Here is a 15,814-nt window from a genome sequence, read left to right as displayed (position 1 = left end):
TTGGGAAGCCCACTTCGTTGTGCTTGCAAAACCTTTGGTTAAGGATGAGTAACCGCTTTTGTTAATTTCGATAAAACGTGAATAATTGACACGAGATTCGCGGGTGGAAATAACAGAATAAATAGCTGTACCCGAAGGGGAATGAAGAAAATCATTATCGTCGTCTAACTCTAGCTCTCTAAGGTATACCGTGACAGTTCACGTTTATATTCCCGTTTTATGCGGCGGCGGGTTGAAACTGACGCGACCAGTCGATGTTGTGTGCCTTTTTTTGCCCCGTAAACGTCTACACGCAACGCGATAAAAGTGCGTGAAAGATAACCCGTCCGTATGCAAGCCTATAGAATGGCGGAGCGCCACGGTGAGTAAATTTTATGCAGAAATTTCTACCCTCTTGATTCTTTTTTCCACGAAAGTTTGAAAGCTTTTTTCGCTTTCTTGCAGGGCGCGGAATAAACCAACGCAAGTCTCTATTCACCGTCTCTTTTCAAATTCACTTGAACGATCACTTTCGTTAACTCGAAAGGCTGCGTTGATTTCTGTATATGTATATATATATATATTACGTGATGGAAAAAAGTGACGAGTTTTTTATTTTTTTTTTTTGCATTTACGATTCAAGAAATTGTACGGATTGAAAACCTCGCCGTGTTGATTCGGTTTTCAATTACGATTACAATTCCATGAAAATTTTACACTCGAAAAAAATAATCGTATTGAAAGGATTGTTGAATCAAAGTCTCAAATCTTATTTAGACCTCCCCCCCCCTCAACGACGACAACGACGCCGTTTCAAAGCTCTCAAGCGGTCTAAGTAGACTGCGTAAAAGCATTGGGACACGAATACCCAGCTGCGAATTTTGCTCAAAAGCCGCCACATGTCTCCGCGTCAATTAGCTCCTAATGGACGAGGGGGTTAATTCTTGGCCCGGCAACTAGCCTGCGCTGGCTACCCTTGAATTTTATTAGTACCGTAGTTTCTCAAAGAGTTTGAGTAGACAAGGGAAAGTCTTGTGCTGTAATATTAGTTTGCTCTTCAATAACTTTTGAGTCACTGTAACAGCAGGGCTCTGTGATTGATAGATTACGCGTCTAAGTTGTTTACTGAAGATATGATTAGTCGAGTAATCCCAAAATTTAGGGTTCGTTTTTGTACAGAATGAACTCGATGACTTCAAGCTAATAGGGTTTGGAAAAGAGAATGAGTATTTCTTGGTAAAAAAAATAAATCATAGTCGTTTGAGAAAATTGGATTAAATTGAAAAATAGAGCTTTAATAAGAGTTATATCTAACTGTATAGATTTTCTGAAAATGACGCGGGTCATGGAATTTTTCTCACCGCATGTTTTGGCCGGGGTTCTCGTAGCTGCGAAGGTTAGGGTATCGATTCCTTTTATGGCGAAAATTGGATAAATCAATCACTGTTTTTTTCCCCTCCCTCGAGGGGAGGAGGTATATATGGGAACGAACATCAGATGGAGTGTTTCTCGTCCCGCGGGATAGGTTCGGTAAAGGATTTGACTGGTTGGCCGGATGCGAGGCGGTCCTCAATTATTTTTTCCTTTGGAGAATATAACCTCCAATTTCCTCGGCCGTTTTGGGACGGTAGAGATTTCCTAATTCGTCCAACGGCTTCATACCCAGCCGGAAAGAGACACTGATAGTTCCTCGTCAAAGTCCCGAGGATATACTGGGGGGTCTTAATAAAAGCCTCTTGACTGACGGATTTTCCCCCTTTTCCACACTTTTTCAAGCCGTATATATACAAAGACGCGAATAAATCTGTCCCAACAGTTTCTCCTCGGGATATCTTCTAGGCCTTCCCATATAGCCTCCATGGTACGTCATTTACCAACACAAACGTTTCTCAGTCATCCGTCCGGACTCTACGTCAACGGTGCCTGCGCTGCATGTTTTAAGCCTACACCCGCCTTTCCGCGAACCTTTTCACCGACGTCTAATGGCCTTCGGCATCGCTAATCGTCAAATTATATGAGATATGCATCCGGCGTTTAAACGAGATGAGGACGGTCCCTGGACTGTAAATAAATGATGGACGCTCGCGTCGCGACGGATGTCTTCGTGTATCTGCAATGCAGGAATAGTATATTGTGTTACAAGGAGGCAAACTCGGTCTTTTCGGCCCGAGTGTAAGTTTGTAATATGAATCTTAGGTGCGAGCCAAAGATGAATATTGCAAATACGCGAGACGAGAATCCCGGTGCTACCTTGTTTCGCGCGATTCTTCATATAACGAGAGTTATATGTTACATGTTCCATGTTCTTTCGCGTAACACGAAATTGAGGTTAGGGTCACGTGACGTTAGATTTCTTAGCCACAGCGCACGCGCGCAGTACAGGAAAGACCACCTTTAACTCCTTTTTCTGTACTCTGCGCATGCGCAGTCGCAGACTCACTCTACCGTCGTAGAAACGGGTACTTCGTGTAAGGAAAATACGGGTGAAAGAGCGGGTTAAACATGCTCGCGTTATGTGAAAAATATTCTCGGCTTCGTTTGTCGAGGCCGGAAATCGAAACGAGTCTTTTACGGCGCTGCTCTGACAGGTCAGGTTGACGTCTGGTAGTGAAAATTGATGAAAGGTTGATCGAGGGTTTCGTCACATTTTTTCGATCCCCTTTTTAAGCTATTTTATCGCATGACACGTACTCGCGTCGTGTTTGTACGCAGATATGTGTATGAATCGAACGATGTGCGGAAACGCGGTTCGTTTGGTATATTGATAAACACGATCCGTTGCCTTTTGTGGATGTGGACATTGGATTGTCCGTTGAAACGTTGAAAAATGGACTTTGAAAATTGGAAACTCAGAGGAGGCGGCCTGGCCTGCCTGCAGCAGTTAACGTAACGCGGCCAGTCGGAATGAAATCAAACCGGATCGGTGAAAATTCGAAGAGTGTAGCATCCAGCTGCAAATTCGAGATTATACACACGTCCGCGTGACCGCGAGGCTAAATTGCCGAGCGAATGACTCGATCTATTGAATTCGACAGACAGCTACTGCGGGGAAAAATGTCAATAAACGTAATCGTGAGCAACGGTGCGCGCATCGCGATTGTTGCAAATCGGAGAGAAAGGCTTTTCGTGTTATTTCATTCCCTGTCCAATTAAAAATGGCACCGCGTCAGTAGCTGAAATCGCCGAATTCAACCTGTCGTGCGGATTCACTGAAAAAGTACAGTCAGCTCAAACTTTGCGGATTTTCGCTCACGAACCTTTTCCGTTAAACACCAGCGATAGCGTGATAATAATTTATTGCGTCAGTCACGTTTGGGCGTTAGCGATTCTCCTGAATACGATCAAATGAAATTTTTCGAAAAATAATTGCGAATGCTATCGACGAATCGTGCAAACACAATGTTCCAGGATATTTGGCAAAGCGTCAGGGAGGAATGAGCTGCGTTATTTTGCGAGGGAATCGAATTTCGTTCGGAAAATTACATTGCGAATCTCATTGGTAGATATATGCTTATTATATTTCGCTTCTCGAGTCTCTGGAAAACTCTGATCTTCAAACACCCTCGGGCCCTTTATCCCGTTGATATCGAAGCGGTGTCAAATTCCGTGGCAAATTTCATCGGAATTGGTTCGCATTCTCGTTTCTCCCACGCTCAACGATTAGGTATCGTCATTTCTAGCCACTGAAAATTACGGGCCACACGACCCGTCGGCTCATCTCGTCGCGTTCGATGGGTTATTATATGTCAAAAAGCTTTTCCGAGCTTGCAGACTAAAACATCCTCGAGCCGATTTTCAGTGACATCCGGTTGCGTCGTCACCCGTTACGTACATTATTACATCGATATTCCATCGCTCTACATTCCTACGCGTCTCTCAGTTGCCATAACATTTGACCTTCTCTTTCAATCATAAATTCCGATTTTTATCTTGTATGCGTGCTTTTCTGGGAAAGCGGAAAAAGAAATAAAGAGTTAAGGATGTTGGTAGTTCAGATTTTTGTTTATTTTCTGCTTTTCATTTCCTCAAAGATTTACGGTCTCGCACATACTGTAGAATTCAATATTTCTATTTGCATCAATTTTTATACAGCTGCACTAGAGCTGCGAGTGAAAATGAAGGAACTATAATGAGGCAGTTGAAGAATTTAACGTCTACGATTGGAGATTCTTTTCGCGGCGCTTCGACGGTCCTTTTATCTGCTCTTCTTCCCGAAACTCGGAATAAAATGATATAAGGGTTAGACTATTATGCCGCGGAAATGAATTCGGCAAATCTGACGGCAGATATCTTACGAATCTCATTTACTTATCAAACTTTCTCCGCTCTTTCTCTCCACAGGGATTTCGTATACATCCTCCAATTTAAATCTCTCCACACATCCCGATATGAATGGCAATTCAAATCATCCCTGCGGCTTATACGCCTTTCCCCCGGCTGTTTATTTCACACAGATCTTTGCCGAGTGCTCGAAACGCACTTCTTGCAAGTCATTGTGCCACCTCTTCGGTGTATCCGAATTATTATTTCCGGTTCGAAGATACCGCAGGGCAAATAACGTGCGAGCAACGGATCGCAACGAACCGGGCATCCACACAAAAAGTCCACCAACTTCCTTCTTTGTTGCCCCCGGTAGCACCCTTCGCAATCTTTATTGTTATTATTCTCTTTGTCCACAATGCCTGCGTGCAGAAACTCAGCTTCCGTTACCCGAGAATCGCTCGCAAATAAGAAACGCCCGCCTTCACCTGCAACGCTGAAAACCAATCCTCGATTCGACAAATACCTGCGATTTTCTCAAACACTTAATAATTTCCGAGAACGTCATTTTCGCATGAGTTATTGCATAATCGCAAGGATTTGCCAGGAGCTGAAGGAAATATATATATTTTTTTTCATCAGAACACGCTTACCTGAAATCCATGCACCTAGAAGCATTCGTGGGTAACTAAATTATACTTTGAAACTTTATTGAACGAAAAGAAGGAGCGATATTTAATCGAAAAAACGTAGACACCGTCCGCGACTTATGAAACAAATAATTGAATTTTTTGATTGGAATTAAAGCGTGCCGCTCATTCTCAGTTATACATACATATGCGGGGTAGGAAAAAGCGCTGCGGAAGCGTTAAAACGGCAACCACGTCTAAAAAGTGAAGTATTCGGGAGGCGGAAAGCGCGACGAGTGAGTTAATTAAATAGCAGTGAAACGAAAGGGGCGAGTCGAGATGAAATTAAAAGATTTCTCGGCTGTCAATTTTATTTAAATTCGCTTTCAAAACTGGGACGGGTTTAATTAATAGTGACGTTTTTACATCGAGTATAGAATCCAGTTGAAAGGTGACAAGAAAACTGATGAAAACGATCTCTGCGGCGGAAATTGGGTGGTAAAAATAATTTTCAGGGGTCTAATTATACCTTGGTAGAATTTTTTTCTTAAATAATTCTCTGTGGGAACGTGGAAAGCTTTGAGTTAACGTTAATTAGAATTGTGATAACTTACCTGCAGACAGAGGACATATATTTTTCTCAGATAAAAATATGAATGAGCTGGTTTCACGATGAAAAGAACTATCGAGCCCTAATCTTGAGACTCCGAAGTAATACCCTGCACTATCAGCTCCTGCGCATTTTCAAGTATAACGGAGAATGGACCTTATACCATACGCTGAAAGGCGGACGGGACGACGGAAGGTGAATAATATTGAAAAGACGTTCAATTTTATTCGCTGGAAATATGAGAGACGTTAAACGGATATTCGTGTGGCTTCATAATTTATGCGCATAAAAGTCTTTGGCAAATAAATCTCAACGCGACATGCGACTAAGCGTGTAATATAGACAAACCCCATGTGCTGTGTGACCACCATTGATCAGTAAAAAAATTAGATGCAAAAAAGAATGATCCGTAGCAATTGAAGGCAGAATTCTTGCTCACTTTGAACGTATAACGATTTCGATATTGTTTGAGGAATAAAACAATGCAGGTTGTGGCCTCTTTCCACAATCGGTGTGTATATATCGTTAATTAATCATAAATCAAGTTATGAATATTAAAAACAATGTCAGACACGCCAACTGAGGTCGATAGAGCTCCAGAATAATGTCACGCTATGCCTGCATCACTCGACGCTCACGTAACTCTGTATATAATAAGAAGAAAAGCGAAACACGCACGGAACCTCCGTCAGCACGCGAGGATTTTCAATTTGGCAAAGTCGAGTGCTGTCGAGCTGGAATTAATTGGTGATTAGACACGCTTCTTAATGCCGTGTTTGGGTCCGAAACGTTACAGGCATGCTCTTTACTTCTACTTCGCCGTAAATCTAGTCCGAAAAATCGACGATTGCGTTGTTGACGTTGATCTACCTACAGATTGGATAATTCGATTTAAACGTATATTTGAGCCCGTCCGATCGGTATGTAAAAGCGATACTTTGCACAGAATTCTTGAGAAATATATTTTTTTTAGTATCGTAAGGAATTGTTTACCATTTTGAGTATTCAAGTATTTCATGATGTGTTGTAAAAATATAATTGAAGCACGATGAATTTACCGCTCGATCAAGGAAATTGTGACGAAAGTAGCTTTCAGTCACTCATTTTCAGGGTGGCTCTATAATAAATCAAATTTGACGATCAAAGCAAGGGAAGTAATTAGGTAACCAAAGTTTATTGATGTAATTAAGTGGGTCGACCAATCAAATTCACCTTGCATATGCACCATGAAAATTTGTCAATTAAGTCTTGCCGAAAGAAGGACTTTTCACTACCGGAAATTATCGCCTTTGCTTAATTTTAATATCAATATACGTTATAGACCGAAATGGTGGAGAAACGTAGCGGAAAAAACAAGAAGCCTGCAACTGAACTGACGCCCATGTAAAATAAACAGATTCAGTTAAGCAAAAAACGTCTGCATCGGACGTTGTTATAAAACTGCTGTGCCAAGCTGGTTCTGGTCTCGACGTATCCTTAAGAATAAAAATACTTTCTTATTATTTCTCTACGAGTTATGAATCGAATGAAATAAATAGTGCGTTAGTATATTATACAATATGTATAGACAGTTGTTTTCCAGACAAAATTAGGTTTCCAGTCGATCTATGGATCTCTTGACTCTCAATATTGTGCCTTTTTTATTTAATAATTTCTTTTTGTATATATAATTCGTCATGGAATTCACGAGACGTTTAATTTAGGGTACCCGTTCATAAATCGTGTAGTACTTTTATTCCCATTGTGTTGTGTTGTGTTGTGTACATGCGATGACGACGACGATCGATAGTGTAACAAGTTTGACAGCTGAAAGAGGGAGAGTAAGAGAAGTTCGAATGTAGGTATTGTATAAGCGTTGAAGCAGTAGGTACGGCGGAGTTTGACAAGGATAGTGTACTTCCCCTGGGAGATAATGGCTCGCGGCTCGGTGTCACGATTCTATTGCGTTTCATCCCTTCTCACAACCAGCCGCGCCTCGAATAAACTTTTTGGATATTTCTTCTTTTTTTTTGACTTTTTTAACAAACTTTTTAGCGATGTTGAAAACTGAAGCGCCGCGTTGGGAAACCTTCCGGGATGTAAATTTTACTTTTAATACTTTTTCCGCGTGGTAAATTATTCGCTTATTCATACTTGGATAACAGTTTCCTGCGGGGAGTGTGAGGTGTAAGGTATTAGGTGTACAAGGAAAGCCCGGGTTATTATGCGTACAGGGAAACGAGACTATAATGCTCCGCGCCCTTTGCAAAAATGCGAAAATGCGAAATACTGATACACTTCAGTTGAAGAATATAAAGCTCCTTGTCTTACGTAACAGAGCGTGATACGCTTGTTATAATAGTTAACGGCCGTACCGCGAACCTAGCATTACGTCTTTACTATGAATATTATAGAAGTTAATGTTTTCTATTTGATAGTTTGTAGTAGATCGTGCAGTGAAACGAGCGAGAATGATTCGCATATTCAGACGACGCGCAGGTTCATCTGTTAATATGAAAGGCGTGTTGGAGTTGTGCAATTTCGTTTTCATCATATAACAACGACCGGGTTTCGTTACCAACTTAGCGTAAGTTAGATTAACACGAGAATATGCGTATAATAGATAAAGCTGCCATGGAATAGAGTGAATATTAGAAAATTTGTTGAAACCAATTTTGTCACAGTCACCGAGTAATCGTCATCGATGTCTGTTACGTCGTAACAACGGTCGTTATATTTATTCCGATTCCTCGCATTTCTGCCTCGATCAATGCTCGTCACGTCCTTCAGATATTTGGTTTTGTTGAAAACAAGTCGTTATATCCGTGAGAGTTCAATACGAAATCTCTTCCGCGACCATTATGCGAGAGTCCATTTGTGAAGGGTCGGTCCTGATCGTGGAAAAGCTTTTCGGTACGTCCGTGAGTGGAAAGATTCTTCAAGAAACGCTGGGAGGTGATCCGTGGCAGTCGCTGTTATCGAGACACTACAATATCGAGGCTTCGGGAGGTTCTCATCGATATTGAAAACTCGGAGACCATTGTGTTCTTTGACACCATCTGACAGTGCTACGTGGAACAAAAAAAAAAAAAAAGAAACGAAATTTATAGCATATCGCACAAAGTAGATGAGTCAAGTCATCCATTCTCGAAGTCAGGAATTTGCAATGCATGCACGGACACATTGAAAGAAAATATCTGTGGATCATGTATTATAAATGTGTTCCTAGATGGTTCTTCAAACGTGAATTTAGAAACAATCAGGACATCGACCATTTGTAGTAGTTTGTGGATTCTATTTCTCTTTTAATTTTTTTTTACATACCAATCCTACGAAGCAGTAACTATGTGTTTCTCTGTAGGGTTTACTAGTATTTGTAATACTTATGTTAACTCTGAAATACAATAAATAAATATAACATTCCGAAAAAACGAGATGAGAAATGATACGTGCGAAATGGCTATGCTTTGTGTGAACTTGAACCGTCGAGCGGTTCGAAGCAGTATTTAATAATCCGTCGGCGCGTGTCTTTTCGTCCTTGATGAATGGGTGGCTGGAGGATAAGAGATGAGCAACTACCCTGTCGGAGATTATGGCTATGAAGACGAAGAGACGAGAGTATAGCGTCTGTTGTGCGTTGTCTTCCCACGGGAACCACCGGCGAAATTTGCTATCAGGTAGAAAGCGTACGCCGCACGAGTTAATTAGTTTTTACAACGGACAAAAAAAGTTTTCGTACTAAACAGAAAAACTAGACGACGGACGAAAAGAGAAGAGAAGAAGGGCACTGTGCTTAATTATGCAAATCTTGCCATCTGACTACTGCTCTCGCTTATCGCGTGACTGTTACAGAGGAAAGTAAATTTAGAAGAGAAAAAAAGAGGCACGCAGATCGTGTAGCCGAGCTCAGAGGGTAGTTTCTGCTTGAATTCCGTAATGTATGATAAACTCGAGAGCAAATGTAAGCCGGCCAAACCTTTTTCTTTTATATCCTCCGAATAGGAGTTATAGCGACCTGAAACGCTTCCTTCGCATTTCGCTGAACCAGAACTGAAAATTTCGGGACGATCTTGGAAATTCGCGACCGACCGAGTTATAAATATATGCCCATTGTATACCTCGAACCCTGCTACTTCTGTCTCGAGATACACCCTTGACTGCATATTGGGGTCGTTTTTGAAGTGTCGATGGGTTTTCCGGAGGAATACCGTACAGTATCGCATTATACAAGCGGTCCTTGAATCCCTTTTCAAAGCCCAAAGTATCATTCGCTTACAGGTCCCGGAAGGACCTTTTGATAAGTAACGTTCAGCGTGCGGAATGCCCTATAGTCACATACTAGGGGTATAACAGTTCGCTGGTGATTTTATACGCTTCAACTGCATATCGTTCGCTGAAACTTCTGCTCTACGAAATTCTGATGTAACGACTCGGGTAGCGAAGGTGGACATTTAATGGCATCACATCGCGTCTCCTCACTTTCACTGTAATCTTGCCAGGAAAAGCACAATAGACATTAGCGACGGGAGAGGCGGAGGGTAATGAAGATGGACACGAAGTACGATGAGGTGTCAGGGATAACGAGGCCACTTTGTCAAGCGGGAAACGCAGAAACGTGTTTGCGGAGGAGAAAACGAAGGGAAGGAAGAAAAAAATCATTCGAGGCCACCGCGTATATATATTTTTCTTTTTTTCACATTTATTTTTTGTACATGTATCAAATCTTTTTTACTATGGGTTAAATTGGAGACCATTAAACGCGATTACCATTTTTCACCACTTTTTACTCCCCACAAATCTGTAGATCGACTATTTTTTGCCATCTCACGCCGTTCCGTTTCCTTCGCTCTATTCGTTCTACGAGCGTTAGTCGATCTGTTATTTAATCTCTACGCAAGTGATCGAGTCATGAATAAAACTGTAATTCTATGCAAAAAATTAATCCACTTCGTGAGACTTTTAGATCGGTTGTGAAAAAAAAAAACCGTCTTATATTCAGATCATGAAGCGTCAGAGAAAGGAAGAGAAGAACTTATGAATGTATAAATCTTGTAGCTGGCTGTAGAACGTAAAGTGTAAAATACCATTGAAATACCTGAGATTCACATATTTCATAGCACAAAAAAGTTTGAGCAGTTTTAAATGTATCTACTTCAAAAACGTGAATCTCTTGTCAGTTACAGTTGTAACACGTGACCCATTATATTCGCTCACCTGTAATGTTACGAGTGAAAAATGTAGGTAATCTCCAAAAATAAAAAACGCACAGCTCGCACAATCGTGCCCTTTCTTCTTCTTCTTTATATCCCCCGAATTCCATTTCGAGATATAATTTCCCCGAGCAATGTGCCGCGTTTTGAGTGCCATGGAACTTAATCGAATCCCCAGAGCCCTCCGACGTACCTGTGTACCTTGTATAAACCTATACCCCACGTACAGACAACCTCGGGCTGTACCTACACCGCAAAAAGGTCAAAAAAGGGATGAAATTCGAGGCAAGGTTTCGGAGGTCGGAAAAGTTGGGCCAAGGCGCATTTTGTCTGTTCCGGAAGTGCGGAGGCACCAAGTGAATTCCCGAGGGAAGATCCAGCCTCGTATCTCACTGTCGCACTGTTGTCGTGCAGGTTGACTAAAGTGCCGCCATTACATAATTCCGGAAAGAAAGGACTGGCCGGAAATTGAAGGATATTGGCCGGCGAGGAGTAAAGTGCCTCGATGAAAAGCGCACTTTTCTCGGCCACACGCCACATGGATCGTAGATAATAATGACGGTTATAACAGATATTCTCCGGTTTCATCCTCCGGTGCACCTTGAGAGTTATATACAAATATATATATATATACATATATATAGTAATACACGGCTGTCGCTGAGTAATTTCTCCTAGCCTTTGTACTCCCTTCGGGATGATGTTCATCCCCGCAGATAGATAGGTAGGTTGGTATATCGGTTTGCGATTATGCGAAACTCGTTAAGTAGGCAACTCGTGTATCAGGCAATGTGGACGGTCGTGCAAGGTTGAACAATTGCGTTAATTAGTGCACAGGACCTTCATTCGTAGTCGTGAATTTACCCACGCCATCAGACGTTGCTCCGCGGTTGCCAAAACTTTCCCAAATTCTACCCTCATCGTCAGTTAACACGGTCCAACCCCCTATTTGCGGCGGGCAAGTCTCGCGTATGTGAAACACGTGTGTGGTTCGGGGAAATTGCGAGGGTTGGGTTATACATGTATAAGTGTTTTGCAGCTCATGGGATGAGTCGAGGATATAATCCGAAAGTCTCAGGCCTTAGTTTCCGCTTTAGGTGTGTATGGAATATTCTGGGGCGCGGGGACTCGTGGTTCGTGAAATTTTGAAGAGGTGGCGTTAATTATTTAGCGACTTGACGGGTGCCATGACAAACCTCCCCTATCTCTTAATCCCCGGCTTCATCCTCCTTCCGACATCCTGACGGTAGTATATCGCAGGGTTAAGCTGGGTGGGAACCCCGGCGGGGAGCAGCTGCTTTTCCTTTAAATTTAGAGAATTTCATCTTCCTAGAAACTGCATGAAATCATGCCGAGAATTGAGGAGGTTTTGCCAATTTTTATTGTTCAACGTGGCAGAAGTAAATCCATGCGAAAATAGAAGGGAATTCAAGCGTGAAACTTCCGCGTCATTATTTCGTCTTACCGCACAATTTCAGCGCGGTGGAAGACGGTGGGACGAGATGCAATTTTAGACGAGGAAACGACGCTGCTGCAACGCTGTTTGTCAACTTGGTGAGCGAAAAAACAATTCCCTCGTAGGTATCGAACTTTTGAAGTCGTATCGCTGCAAGGTTCGAAACTTTGCGAAGTTAATGCGAGGTAATTGAAGACATATTATGACGGTAAAGCGGGAAAAGTTTTCGTCAATAACGACCTAAGCAGAGCCGATGCTAAAACTTTTTTCACTTGTTGAGGTAATAAAGCATCGTATGTACTGAAACTGGTGGAAAAGTTTCTTCGTAGGCTCAATAGAATCTGTAGACGAAATTCATAAGTCAACGGGTATGTGGAATGAGCGGTAAAAATCTGCAGATGTCTGTAAAAAAAACTTATTAGTCAAGTTTAGACCGAGCTAGGCTGCTGGTTCAGTCCCTGGGTCTATATTTTTTGCAGCGAAAATTTATTTCCCTCGTGTATTACGCTTTACCGGAGCAATATGTAAAGTTAACCGGAGATGATGCATCGTTTCTAATAATTTCCAGCATCAACGTCATATCCCGACAAACACAACGTTCGTCTTTTTTCCCCCTATTCTCCCAGAGTTTCCTGTTGTAATTTCACTCTCGTCATTTTCCTCGTATTTTAACGCAGGGCGTTAAAGGACGATGCTAGAATTTTTATCCCTCATACCGATGGGCCTGAGAGTCTGGAGGCTCGTTTACGGTCAGATTCTGTAGGCTGAATTTTGCAAGGTACGTTGAATTGAAGTAGGCCTACAGAAACCGCCGCTCTTGTTGTATAATGGAAATTGTGCGGCCTACCCTGATTCGCAAACGGGTTTTGTTGAGGAGGGTTTCAAGGGGCTTGCAACACGATGCGGGGTGCGAGAAGCGAGAGTAGAAGTCGCAGATCGAGTTTCAAATTCATAATTCTCAATACGGATAATTTGTCAAGCGGAAATTTTACGGGGGAAGAATTACCGCAATTATTTGCCGCTTGTTAATTAACTGAATTTAAAAATGGCTAATTTTTAAACGAGTCGAATGTTCCAGTTTAAAAGTCCGTCTCGATTCGGGGATCAATTACACTTTTCTTCTTTTCTTTTCTGCTTTCCCATGTCGTGTTACAAACAGACAAATTATACACGGTGATGTGTAATTACCTGGGTGAAAAATCGGAGAAAATAGCGTAACGGGTGAAACAAACATTTTTAATCACCGTCGTAGAACTCCGAGAGAGTCAAGCAATCGGTGGAGTGTTTCACCCTCCCGCACTTTGCCTCTCATTTTACGCTCTAGGGAAATTAAAACTGAATTCAGTATACGGAACGTGCTGTTTGCTATATGCGTACACATTATTTTCTTGTGTGTTTGCGTCCATATACACACACAATTAATACACGTCATGCATTTTATATGCATGTCGGAATGATGAAGAAGAGAAAAGAACTTGGAGACATTTTTCATTCTTATCTTCATAGTAAGTGAAAAGTACATTAGATTTGATGTAAATTCGTGGAATACGATTTTTTTTTCTCCTGTATGCAAAATTAAAAATTGCTGGCCGTTGATAAGTTTCTCACACCTGTAATAAGACTGGTCAGTATGAGCGGTTTCCATATCAAGAAATAATGGTGTGGGGCATGGCGTATGATATAATTTTCATTGATCAAAGTTGTACAAGAAGTAACGGATAATGAATATACATATTCCAATTGGATCTGCAAGATCGAGTACAGTATCCTCGGGATAAAAGTTGCTCGAATATGATTTGAAAAGTTTTCGAGGGCAAGATGAGGAGAAAAGAGAATTTTCCTCCGGTACATAAAATAATAAATTGAATGCCAATTCACTTACCTTTGTATCGCAAACTGCGTATATCTATATACATTATTTATAACGAACGTCAGAATTGACGGAGGTATAAACGAAGAACGAGCCACTCGGTGGAGAATAAGAGGAAGTAAGAAGAGAAGAGAAAAGCTCACCGAGGCGAACCCATTAACCAACGAGGATACTAGGTATTTCTCCAATCTCAATAGGAAGAAAAAAAAACATTTGGTATCACTCTAAGAAAACAGGACTGCCAACTTTGCGGCCTTGTGCAAACATACAAACACCGGGCACTCATTTTTTCGGCTTTCCCTCGCCTGAATTATAGCCTTTTTTTTATCGCCTGCTTGTTAACTGCCTCAACTTTGGCATTGCAATTATATGTGAAATTTCGGACCTTCTGCCCACCTGAGACACTTTCGTTCGTCCGGTTTATACAGGCGATGCAGATTTTCTTCAGTAATTACTGTTAAGCCAGCAGCTGCTTTGCACAGCAAGATGACTGATAGATTTTCTTACACGGAAAGAATTACGTGGATTACCTGTATCTATTTTATACGCCTTATGTTTGCTTAAAAATCGAACTAGCGTGCTAATTTTGCAATAAATTTATACGCTATAGTTCAAATCATCCAACCGTGTGCAAAAACATGAGGATATTGTGCCGTTTTGATTAAACAATTTTTTATACGTAAGGACTGCCAGCTTAGTCTGATTATCGTAGTCGCCGTTCTGTAATTGGACAATTGTAATCGCAGTATTGGAAAAAGTTGATCTTTCAACTTGTAGAGTGCCTATGTAACGGATAAAAGCGTGGTGCTGCTGATGGAGGAGATTTAACGCCTTTATCTTACTTTGTTAAACTTCCCATCAGCTTCGGCTTCTCTTCGATTTTTCTCTTTTAACGACGAGAAATGGGAAGAAAAATGAACCACTCCGAGGACTCCGAGGTCCCGGTGATATTTTCCTGAACAATTCTTAGCACTTCTTCGATATTAGAGATTAATGACACGTCGCAATGTTACAGCCGGTGAAATGTATAACTTGGAAACAAAATTTAGCTCACAAAAGCACATCTTTCTATACTTTTATGAACATTTTCTTTTACTTATTAATCAGGAACACGTATTTCGGATCTTGGAATATATATTGAAATTAACCGTCGAATCGAGAGGCGTTATCTACATTTTGATAACGGCATTCAATAAACCCAGCGTCGAAAACTCTTTGGAAGTCGGTATCTCGTTCGCTATTTGCAGACAAGAGGTCCTGGAAACCCGCAGGTTGATTACGGGTACCTCTACTAGCCTTTCCAATATACGCGCGTAATTCAAGCGCCATTCTCCGGGCCGATAGACGCATATTTGCTCGCGGCAAATACGTCCGAATTGAGCGCATACTCGTTTGCAGATTTAGCAGTCGCTCGAGGTGATTTCGTGATGGGTTTTTGAAAATTTGTTCGACTGTATAGCGTATACATCCTGAAATTAATTACCAAAATTTTCCTTCGGGTGGAACGGCTGTGACCTGACGTTGCTCTTCAGAAAGTTCGAACGCCTTCAAGTTTCACTCAGTTTCCATTAATTATAAGGAATGGTGCTTGAAACTACTACACAACTTCCGAAGAAAGCACAGCGGAACTTTGACGTGCCAAAGTGACGTTTTAGCTTCAGTACACGAAATTCTTCCATCTTGGTTACGTGGTCAGAGTTTTATCCGCGCTTTTCTTGCGGGGTAAAATTTTTTCTTTCTTATCGCTAGTTAGTTGGTACTTTTTTCCATTCAGACGATACCGAGTTACATAGCCGCGGGTATATAGTCTCAGTTTCACAT

General features: G+C 41.5%; 1 protein-coding gene across 5 annotated transcripts in view; it reads left to right on the top strand.

The window, feature by feature from the left end:
- LOC124411258 (protein qui-1) overlaps positions 1-15,814 on the top strand; it is an 85,768-nt gene that overhangs the window by 53,342 nt on the left and 16,612 nt on the right. Inside the window, exon 1 of one of the 5 annotated variants that reach the window (XM_046890311.1) lies at positions 3,777-3,787. The exons of the other annotated variants lie outside the window; for them this stretch is intronic. The gene's annotated coding sequence lies outside the window, so the exon portion shown is untranslated. Of the gene's footprint in view, positions 1-3,776; positions 3,788-15,814 lie in introns of those variants that run through there. 5 annotated transcript variants of the gene reach the window in all.

This window comes from Diprion similis, chromosome 2 (assembly GCF_021155765.1).
Source record: "Diprion similis isolate iyDipSimi1 chromosome 2, iyDipSimi1.1, whole genome shotgun sequence".
Taxonomy (NCBI): Eukaryota; Metazoa; Arthropoda; class Insecta; order Hymenoptera; family Diprionidae; genus Diprion; species Diprion similis.
The sequence above is the reverse complement of the archived record's forward strand: the minus strand, read 5'-3'. Positions and strand labels throughout refer to the sequence as shown.